General features: G+C 40.4%; 1 protein-coding gene across 2 annotated transcripts in view; it reads right to left on the minus strand.

Annotated features, from left to right (window-relative positions):
* The window catches only part of FAT3 (FAT atypical cadherin 3), a 520,751-nt gene that overhangs the window by 505,218 nt on the left and 3,530 nt on the right, over positions 1-12,003 (minus strand). The gene's annotated exons all lie outside the window — the stretch shown is intronic.

Below are 12,003 nucleotides of genomic sequence, written 5' to 3' on the forward strand. Positions count from 1 at the left end.
TACCTCCCTGCCAAGGGGGAGGAGGGGAGCGCTGCTCAACCAGAAGCTGAGCTCGCTGCTCCTTAGCACTGGCCCTACCCCCTGCCCACTTAAGGGGGGGGGGGGCGATCAGGGGCCAGGCCTGGGAAGGGGCTGTGGGAGGTTGAGGTGCTGTGGTCACGCCCTGTTCCACCTCTGTGGAGGCGCTGGGACCACGCTGCCCCCTCTCCTACCGCCTCTACAGCCATCTCTGTGGAAGGGGAGGCACCAGGACCGCCATGGCTGGCCTGGCGGCACAGGCTCGCTGGCCCCACCCTCTGCCCACTGGTCGTTCTGAAAGGTCGTTCCAGAAGGTCATTCCAAAGTCTGGTCTAATTAGCATATTAGCTCTTTATTATATAGGATGATACTGATTCTCGGTTTAATGTCTAGTGTCTTAATGTTGGTTTTGTCTTACCCAAAACAACATAATTGCAGAGTAGAAAGCCACTTTGGGAAAAGAATGTTTGCATATGCTCATGATTTAATTTAAAGAGTTCTGTGACTAAAATCTGAAGAATTGTGATTAACAAAATGTGCTTTCATCTGTGCTTCAAATGTTATGTGCAATGTTTTCAGGTCAGTAAAGAACAGAATGTGAAATACTGAGTAGCAAAATAGCATGAAGGGTAGGATCACTAAAAGACTTCCTAAGTGCACCACAGTCAACTCAGGCATCAGCCATTCTTGTCAAAGGTGATGCCTGCTTACAGCCAAGTCAGTAACTCATCTCAGTAATAAATACAGTTAATAATGACAACCTAAGACATTTTTTAAAAAGCATGTTTTGAATCATCAAGACATCTTGGAGCAAAACAGTGCCCAGGCTTAAATGTCCTGGGTTCAAAGCTCAGTTGTACCAATGACCATGGGATCTGTGAAAAAGCCACTTCATCTCAGCAAGTTTCATCTTCCTACAGGATACAGGTGATGGTGCTGACGATGCAGACAATGACAATGAGGATACAGTGACAAGAAATGAAGATGGGACACTAAGTTTAACAGACAAAACTCTCACAAAATCCTCAACCTCTAGGTCCTCTTCTATCTCCCTCTGCATTTCTAGCCCATAAATTTGTACACACACATTTGATAAAATAGTACACTGTGTCAGATGCTTCTAAGAATGGAGAGGTACAATGGAATGACTTTGCCCACATCAGTCACAGAATAAGAAATGCTGACATTGCTTCCCTTGTAGTACTAAGCAATCCAGGGTCTGGAGAAATAGGAATCATACCACCTTGACCAATAAGAGCCTTTAGAAAACGTGTTGTTTTGTGTAGTTGAGTTTTCTGAAAAAGTAGTTGAGCATCTGCCCAAGTCGCCATCACAATTTTATGGGCCATGTTTCCTTTGTTTTGAGGAGAAATATTTCCCCCATACACTGCAAGTCTTTGCCCAGGGTCAGTTTGCACAATCAACATCCACTCATCCCAACCTGCTCCACCACTTCCCGGGCCTCAACTATTCACCAGCTTCCTAACAGGAGCTCTTGCTGCTACAACAGAAAAAGGAGCTCCCCCCACAGCTGACAGGAGACAGTGTAATGAATGAATAATGGTCAGACTGTACATTAATCACAAGGTCCTGGATTCCACATAAGTTGCCCAGGAACAGCAACACAATCCAAAAGAGCTGGGAAGTTCATGTCCTGGGTGGCAGATCTTACCCATAAGAGGTAAAAAATGGGAAAGTGTTAAGAGGAAAACTGCTTGCCCTCCTCTTCAATTCTAGGCCTCATTCAGCCTCCCTGGAGACATACAGTGACTGAGAAAGACGTTAAAGCTATGGGCAATTCGATAACACTCCACTTTATGTTTGGTCTCCCTTCTTTCCAATCTGGCTTCCCTTTTTCCTGTCACCCTTGCTCCACTGGAATCCACAGCCTCAATAAAACATGAGCATGTATTGTAACTTTTGCCTCAGGTCTGTTTTCCGGGGAAGGAGAGCCTCGATAAGCGGTGGGAGTTTTCATTATAATGATCAGCTAAGCTGTGCGGTGATGAAGTGATGGGCTCCCAAGTTCTCAATTAACTTATTACTACACATTTCTGAATCATGCTGTGTGACTGTGGAATACTGACTTAGTATCAACACCCTTGACTGAAACACAGAACTTTAGGGACTATAAAGGGAACTCTCACCTAGTATGATTCTGAGTATTTGCCCTCTAGGATAAACCTACCAGACAGGCAGAAAAAGACTACACCTGCACTTTTAGCAACTAGAACAATGCTTTATGAAATTGGTATTCATAATTTAACTACTCTTTTCATTTTAAGGCTCATTCAGTTTAACCATGTAGTAAATATTCCTTTAGAAATATCCTCATGGTGTGAGAAATCTCTAACTCCAGCCAGGTGTGGGGGAAGATGGGCAATATCATGCATAAGAGCAGGGCATCCACATACTTAAGACTAACTTACTCTCCATCACCAAGCTTCATTCAGGATCTCAGGGCCTCATACTGGTTCAAGTATGATATGATATCCCAAGTATATAATTCCATTTGGAAGTTGACTGAAAGTCAATGTTTATTTTTAGTAACCACAGGGTTTTAACAAAGGTAGAGTCAAGGAAATCAGAAACATCCTACCAATCCCAGCAGCCCAAGGATATTAAAATTATTGATCGTGAGATGTGCTACTGCTATGTACATTATAATAGTAATACATTAGATGATCTATAATAAAATTTGATAGTAATATGGAAACTATGGTTCAGTGATACCCATGTGGTTTGTAGGAAAACCCCCAAGTCAGGTTTTAGGATACAGATGATGAGTCTAAGGGAAAGAACTCTGTGACCGTCATTAACACACCTCTCAAAGGCCCTTGTATTTGCTCCCAGGTCCAGATGTATTCTCAGTAGTGAACTGCCAAGTAGGTGTCATAAAAAAGAGTGGGCCCACTGAACAATGTCATTCTCTCACCAGCCATCTGCTCTGAAAGGACAGAGCTCACGACTATATTTCTTAAACTTAGAGATTTTCTCACACGTCCAGTACAGTTGGCAACAGAATTTCCAGGACACCTCCTTGGAGACACCTGGGGGCCAGATCCACTCACATGTCACCTTGAATTTATGTCCTTCACACAGGTTTGTCTGCTGGTTTAATAATACATGAGAGTGACAGAAACATTAAATCTGGTCTAGCTGTCACAGATTTTCAAATCAGGACCAGTCTTTGTGGCCTGGCCAAGCATAGTCATTCTTCCGTGATGATCTTGAAGACTTACTTCTTTCGAAAAGTGTTCATGTACTGACATTGCTGGGCAGGCAGATGCAGATTTAACAGGAAGTGTCAAAGTTGAAGCTTCCAAGCCCTATGTAAGACCCTGGCAATATATCTCATGGTTAAACATTTTTGCAAAAGTAGTATATTTTAACAACAATAACTTAATTTTTTTTTCCTTTCTTCCCCTCCAGTGACATTTCCCATCATCAGGTAGAGTGGCTGCAGGCATCTGGGCCATCTGTTCAAGGGAGAATTGAGTTGAGGATACATTTAGTTTGAAGTTAGTGGCATATGTTTATGTGGTTCACCATCAATTCCATGTACAGTCAAATTGTTGTTAGTCATCCCAATGTAGAAATGATTCCAAAAACACGCCTACTACATACTACACTGAGACACATACCACTATAGCATGGAAACGAAGGACTAGTACGTGTGTCACCAAAGGAAAAGCATTTCTAAACTATCAATAATAAAACACAAATTTAAATCAACAACACTGGAGGAAAACAAAATAATCTTTCTGTACTTTCTATTTTAAAATTTTATTTTTCTTTGTTTTTTGGTTAATCCTCACCCATTAATATTTTTTCCCATTGCCAGTCAGAAAGAGTAGAAAGGAGGGTGGGAGGGAAGGGGACTTTAACAGAATCAGGTGGAGAAAAACCTACAAAAATGGTAGAAGCTCTATGTTATAGATTTTGGGGTAAAGCACAACGCCTTTATGTTTTTACCATAATATCGTGTGTGTGTATGGGTGTGTGTGTGTGTGTGTGTGTGTGTGTGTGTATGTGTGTATCTCAAATTTTTAGCTTAATTCCTTCAACTTACATTCACTTTTTGACCCAAGATATTTCATATTCAATGTTTTTCTAACTATTATTCTCAGCAGCATACTGCTTTCTAAAAGCAACTAGAATATTACCTATGTTATGCAAATGAAAATCTGTGAGTTTAATCACAAAGACTGGCCTTAGAGGAGCCACTAAATCCTCCAATGTCCAACGGAAAATCTGGAGAGCCCTATTATATTCAATAATTCATTGACCGGTGCCCAGAATTTAATATAAATTGAACTGAATGCTACACACAACTCTGTGTAGATTCTGTGTGTTGATAAGATGTGCTTTCATAAAAACTGGCAAGCTAAAAATACAGACTACAGCCCATTTTAATTTTCATTTCATTTTTTTTCCAATGAGACATTGTGAATGTAGTGGCATCACAGAAATATTTATCGAGCTCTGTAATTCTTCCAAATATAATGATAAATAAAAGTATCTTCAAAACACTTGCAAAAAATATTTTTAGAAGACTGAAATGAGACACGAGCTATCCAGAGTCAACACATTTATCCCACACATTCTAAGAACCACTAGTATGTGAAGTAATCAGTTGGTAGGTTTTGTACCCTCTGCTTATTAGACCCCTGAATTTCATTCCTGTTAACTGAAGAAATAAAAACAATCCAGTTTCACTTGGCACTGAAGAAATAACGACCGTGACGTGAAGGACCAGGTAAGCCATTAAAAATTTCCATTACATTAATAAAAGAAAGTCCAATTTCAGAGAAAAGACCACAGGAGTTTCCAGCTTGTTGGTTTGCCACCCTATTTAAATTTCCTCTTTATGGTGGTCATTATTTTTATCACTACTAGTTACACAGGGACAATAGCAGCTCGAACTTGCTACATGATGCAGACATAATTACAGATTTGAACCAACAGTCCTCTATTAAAACCTAAATTGCCTTCAGCCAACAGTTAAGGAAAGGTCAAGAAGAAGGCACCTGCTGAAAAGAGTAATAAAAACATGCTGTTCATTACTTTCCAGAAGCTTCTAATCCTTTCTCCCACCTGGCTTACATGACAACCACTAAGTTCATCTGAGTGTTGTGGAGTGTTCAAGGCTCTGCTGGGACTCATTATTTTTCCCTCAAATAATTATGTTCAAAAAGTCTAGGCCTTAGATTAAAAATCCAGACCTAAGAAATGTTTCTCAGTTGACCATAACTTCATTTCTCTCCTTTGCTTGCTCTGGTCCTAAGGGCAAATTTTAAGGGTGAGCATGGGACAAAAGTCATTGAATCTCTTTTGACTTAGACGGGTGGAGGTAAAAATATCACCTCAAACAAAGAATGAGGATGGGGAATGCATTTACTCTGGGATTGTCATGAATTGCACCAAAGCCACCAAATAACACCTGCTTTACTTGTCAAGGAGAAGTTAATAAACAAGTTGGAGGAAAAGAAGCTGGAAAGATGAAGAATCGCCATAAGGTAAAATATGACTTCCAGTGCCTCTGAATAGAAGGAAAAGGAAGCTTATTATTATTATTATTATTATTATTATTATTATTATTACACTAGAGACCTGGTGCACGAAATTCATGCATGAGTACAATCCCTAGGCCTGGCGAGTGATCAGGGTTATCTTCCCTGGCTGCCCCCAACTGGGCCCGGCCCCACCGCCACCCACCTCTGGTGGTTCCCCGTTCGCCATTGGGTGATCAGAGCCTGCTGGCCAGAAGGAGGAACCAAGAGGTCAGCCTTTCCCACCCACTCGCAAGCCCCTCCCCTGCTGTGGGTTGCCCTTGGTGTGGGGCGACTGTTGGGGCAGGGGCCTTGGCCTGGTGCCACCCACGTGCCACACCACCCAACCCTCGTTCCCCGTTTGCCATTGGATGATAGGTGCCTGCCAGTGGGGGAAAGGGACCAAGAGGTGGACAGTGTACCTCATAGTGACTTGTTGAGCAGTTGTTCTGGTCATTCTGCCCTTAGTGTCAATTTGCATATTACCCTTTTATAATATAGGATTATGCAAGATCATGCTACTATGGGAATTACCCAACACTTTAAATGTCTGGGTTGGGACTAACGGATCCTGCTATGACGAAAAGCTCCTCATATTTCTAATTCACATTTTCCCTTCCTTGTTTTTCATTCACTCACTCTTAACATGCTGATAACTACAGACTACAGACTGGGTATTAGACTCAGCACTGGCACACAGAAACCAGTACTTCAGTTAAACTAACTAAGTAAAGGCTGCTCAGTTTTATGTCTGAATTTCTCACCAGCCACCAGTTGAAATGAATCTTCTCCCTGTAGCAGATCAAAGAACTGCATCTCAACATTTGGGAGCCTGAGAGATTCTGATACCACACCATCCATCCGGTTGCTCCACCTTTTCCTATGCCTGATGGATCAGAATCCTCAGCAAAGCATTTTCTTTTCAAAGTAGAGAAGATGGGGAACGCATAAACTAGATGGGGAAGCAAAGCCCTCTGGTTCACCTTCTTCCCTTGTGAAATGAAAGTACTAAGTAAGTCTTATTCTGTTGTTTCTCCAGGTCTCCAGTGGAATGTGCTAACACACAGAGCAGCATCATAGGGATTGGAATTAGTAGGAGTTGCTAGACCACATCAGCTTTAGAAATGCTTTTAAACTTAAAATTTGTTTTAGGGTATTTACATACAAAACATATTTTATCAGCCAGGGTCCCGTCAGAAAACAGATGGTACACTCAAACTGGGTAATTGAGAGAAACATTGAACAAATAGGCTGTTTACAAAGGTGTGGGCAGGGTGTAGAAAAAAGGAATCATAATTAAAAAACAGATGCTGTGCTCCAGAGTTGATAACAATAGGGAGCTCTTTCTACCCATCGATAGAGGGGGGGCAGCCAGTCCACAGTAACCAGTGTGGAATGAGTCAAAGGGAGAAATAACCTGAACGAACTCTCTTTCATCCTCTCCATGTTCCCACCGGCAGAACCAACAGATGATGTCAGGGAGCAAAGGAGCCCACCAGCCGATAAGCTCAGGCTCCTTCCTGGACACGAAGCAGAAAGGAGGGTGGAGAGCGAATCTCGAGTGGCAAAAGGGAGAAAGCTAGCACAGATACTAAACACAACCATAAAGCTGTAGTTATTGTTGGAATGGTCTGCACACAAAAGGAGTCGTTCGTTTCACAGTGCTAATGACTGTGAGAAACTTATTACAGGTGTCTGTTTGAACCAAAGTGCTCATTAGACTTAAGTCTCTGCTGATTCTATCAAAACATTCACAATAAAGAAAGCATTCTAGGCTCACAGAAGCTGGGGAAGTGCTGTCTAGAACCTCAATATAAAGAAAGGTCAATGTGAGTGCATGTTTTTCCTTTTAAAATATCAGATGTGTAAAAATAAGAACACAGCCGTCCCTACTTTATGAGACAATTGAATGAGACCATCTGTATAAAGCATTTGCACAGAACTTGTCACAGTTAACCACTGCTGCCATCGCCACCAGCACCATCACCTGCAGCTGCATTCTGGCCTCTCAGACAGACTGGGAAACTTCCTGGCCTGGAAGGCCCAGGCATTACACCTGTAGCTGTATGTGTCTCTAGTGGTTGGCCCAGGGCCTTACACATAGGTAGCACCCAATTAATTTTAGGTTATAACGACCATAATGAGAGTTGTCAGAGGCTATGTCAGGCTGTATTATTATTCAGTAAGTATTCATTCCTCTTCCCTCCCTCCCTCTATAGAAATATTCTTCACTGCCCCACCTCAACACTGAGCTTACCCCTAAGGACCTGCTCTGGCTAATAGGATGTGAGCCCCTTCTGAGCAGAGGCTTTAAGAGGTACTGCAGGTTTCAGCAGCCCTGTCACATGTCTGACCTCCCCTTTGAGAACATCACATCCCAGATAGCTGTGCAGTCCTTCGGCCTGCATCCTGCAACGGGAAGACATGTGGAACATACACTCAATCCACAGCCTGCCACAGTGCTGCTTCAACTGTTCCCCAGTCAACGGAGCAAGGGAAAAAAGTCTGTGTCGATAAGCCACTGAAATTTTGTGACTGGTTGTTATGCAGCCATCATGATACAGAAAAATGTGACCAGTGGATGTTTATAAAGGTTATTAAGGCATGCTGGAGTGGAAAGAGAGTGACTAAAATGACATTTGGTGCCCATTTCTGGAGTTCCAATCCCAGCTCAGATAGCGTCCAGGTGCATGACCTTAACTGGGCAAGCATCATTAAACTTGACCTTGCTGAACTACTATGACAATTATAAACAGTGTCCATAAAGCACCTAGCACAGTGCCTGGCATATAATAGATACTTGATAAATGAAAAAAATAATATAATTAGCAATAATGGATGGCAAAAATATCTTCCCAATTATAAATGATTAATGTCCTAAACTAGAAAATATTTATCTTAATTAAGCATTTCTTTAATCTTAAGTAAATAAAAATGGTGAAATCATTGCTTAAGTTTACAGCTTGCAAAAGAATCTAGTAGAAAATAACAGTTTAAAATAGATGTGTGCTTTCTAAGCCATCTAAAACCTAAACATTAAAGAATATGAATTCCTGTTGTGTCAAAGAATAAGAATGCATTCTTAGTGAAGGAAACAATGATTACATTGAGTCTTCCAGACTAGTAATTTAAATTGTGATCAAATCCACTGTGGTTGGGCCCCACAGTTAATCCATTTATTGTGAACATTATTAAACATTTATTAAATGCCTGTGAGTGGTAAAGAACTGCAAAGGTATGGTTTTGTTCACTGAGTTCCAGAAACGTGGAGAACATAAAATTACTAAATGGATCAACTAATCCCAGCACATGCAGTTTCACAAAACAGGAGCATGCAATTACTGAGGCACAGAAATATATTTTTGATCCATTGGGAAGGCATTCAGGAAACTATCATTGCTAATAAATGATAGAAGATTTATCTGGATTGTAACACTCAACTAATAAGGAAATTTATCTAAAATATGAGCTCAATTCCCTGCCTTTCAAAAGAATAAGGAGAAAGACTCTACAGGAAAGATATAACCTGGTAGACACTCTCTGAAGAGGCCAAGTAAATTTAGGGTAGTGTTTCCGAACCACACGCAAAGGGAATGCTTGGAGTGCCTGAATGAAGAATCCTGGGCTCCTAGCCCAGACCTACTGAATCGGCATCTTTGGGACTTGGCCCTGGGAATCTGCATTGTTAACAAACTCTGTAGCTGATTCATGTGCACTCCTAAATTTGAGACCCACTAGACAATGTGAGCTATTAAGTAACCTTTGGCAGCTGACTTCAAGGTTCTTGAAAGACAAAAATCCAAACAAGTTTAGGCCATTCTATGCCCAAGGGTCAAATGGAGACAACAGAGTCTGAACTACAGTCTCAGTAACAGCTGCAGGGCTAAATAGCTGTTCACTCTGCCAGCAGCTCAAGCCATGATTTTTAACACTGGGAAACCAAGAGCTTATGGATCATTCAACAGAAGTGCAAACCCAACAACACCATGGTGATAACGTCTCTCTTGTTGGGCGTACATTTGCCAAACTTCTTAACCCTAACATCTCCCTAACACAAGTCCAGGCAAGCATTCCTCATCAACGTCTTGGGCTCAGCTATTAAAATCTATAAGAGGTGAGAGGGGAGGAAGTAAGATGATTAAGAATATTATTATATGGAAATTCTAACCTTCATTAAAAACTTCAACATCAAGCCCCAACTTTTTTTCTATCATATAGAGAAAAGCATAGTTTTACTTTCAAAGAGAAGGAAGCAAAATGAAAAGTGGAAAAGGACAATGCCACTATAGTTTTAAAGATTAAAAATCCTCTGGGAAAGTAAGTCAGAAACATATGTAATGAATACCCCCAAAAGAGCACTGTATTAGGAGAGATCCATCTATGTCCTCTTGTGGGCATGTGAGCAGACATGACTCCCGTAGCTTCTCTTTAACCCAAAGGAGTGAACGTTTCCAAGAACGAGCTTTTAAGTCACACAGCAATGTCAAAATGTACTTGGCACTATTATCATCCGTGGCAAAGCGCACTGTATGTACTTTAGGATCTAACAGAACAAATGCAGAGCAGTGAGGTGATTTCTCAAGAGAGGTAAAGGACCTCAAACTTCTGAAGTCAAGAATTACAAGGGAAGCTATATCATCAGAGGAAATGATACACACATTTTTCTGAAATAACACCCAAGATGAAAACAAAATAACATGGTACAAACAGAGGAAATCTAGGCCACTTTCAACAAACTGTCCCTGTTCTTCCCTGCATCGGGCTACACCAAGATGAAACTTCCTAATAAAACAGCTCAATGTGCCTTAATGTAGTCATCTAGCCAGCAGTAGTTAATGATTCAGTCCAACGCCTTCCTGCTGACCCAACTGCCCACATCCACCTGGGTCCTAAAGGTAAGCTTCTCTAACAGGAAAGCCACACAAACAATGGGACTCTAAGGGAGATAGAAAGGTGATTAATGACCTGTGTCATCAGCCAATGAGCCCAGGGTTTAAGGACTTTAAAATCTGTTCAACACTTTATTGTCTTACAGATTTTAGATCAATACCAAATTCAAATATATGTAGGAACATGCAAGGAAGTCCATATCGGCTCTAGATGGCAGACAGCATAATATACTGCAGCACTCAGAGCTAAGTTTGAAACCTGACTCGGATTATATACCTTCTCTGAATGTCAGTTCAGGAGTTCATTATTAGTTCTACTCATGGGGCTATTGGGAGAAATAAATAAGACACGATTATAAAGCCCTTCAAACATTTTACTGCCCACTGTAAGTATTCAAAGAAATCATTATTAGTAGTAGTAATAAAGTATTAGCACAGAGTAGACACTCAATAAAGATTACTTCCCAGCCTTGCTCATTTTGTATGTCAAAGGTGAAAATATATTCCAAATCATATAGCAAGTTATATGTAATAAAATAGAGTAGGTGGCTGAATCAGAACCCAATTTTCTTGCCATTTACCTTTTCCTTTATTATGGCTATGAAGACAAATTTTATCATTTAACACCGCCCATAATCAGAGCCCAGGTATACACAAAAATTACAGTTTAAATTTGTGAGGGTACACATTTTGTAATTCCTATCCAATATTTCATAGATTGCATCAAATCCTTTTTCTGGTGTGATTGATGTACAGTTAGTATCCCTATAATGGACCTTCCCACTCCCTGTTTTAATTATCATCATCATTACTGGGAACAAAGCGCCCTGTGAGTGTTGTTGAAAATGATTTAATATAGACACGTATGTCCTGAAGACTGTCAAGTGCTAATATTACCACTTACACAAGAATGAAGAAGACACAGCCCCTGTTTTGAGATGTCTTCAATCCAAAGTAGACTAGAAAAATGCACAGTGCTAATCAAGGAACACATACATATATGCACATGCCCAGGTGCATGTACACTTAAAGGACACATAATAAGAATAACAAAAAATAGAAAAAATATACATATCTGTATTATGATGGACGGTAATTAAATAGGTAGGGGGCAATAATAATATTGGGTAAATTCTGCCCCATATTCTAAAATATAAAAAAATAATTCTTAAGAATAAAATCTTAAAATAAATTTATTTACTAAATAAAATCTACAACACGCCTGCTCTAATCTATCATGAAAACATCTGTAAAAGCAGGTCTCTATATGTTAATGGAGCATATAAGGTGCAAATGCTGTTGTTCAAGGGGCCAGATGTGCCCTTGAAACATGTAGACCAAGCTACTGATATCACTTCAGCAAAGCATTCCTGTAAAGGGAAAGATTAGTACACAAGAGCCATTTGAAAATCTATTTCACACTTCTAATGTAAAGCCAATTCAAATGTAATTTTCTTTGTCAAGGCCCTGAATTTAGTGAAAGTCAAAAGTGCAATCAACAAAGGTGAATATTACTTATGCTTATCAAGAGATAATCTAGAAAC

This window comes from Myotis myotis, unplaced genomic scaffold (assembly GCF_014108235.1).
Source record: "Myotis myotis isolate mMyoMyo1 unplaced genomic scaffold, mMyoMyo1.p scaffold_m19_p_10, whole genome shotgun sequence".
Lineage (NCBI taxonomy): Eukaryota > Metazoa > Chordata > Mammalia > Chiroptera > Vespertilionidae > Myotis > Myotis myotis.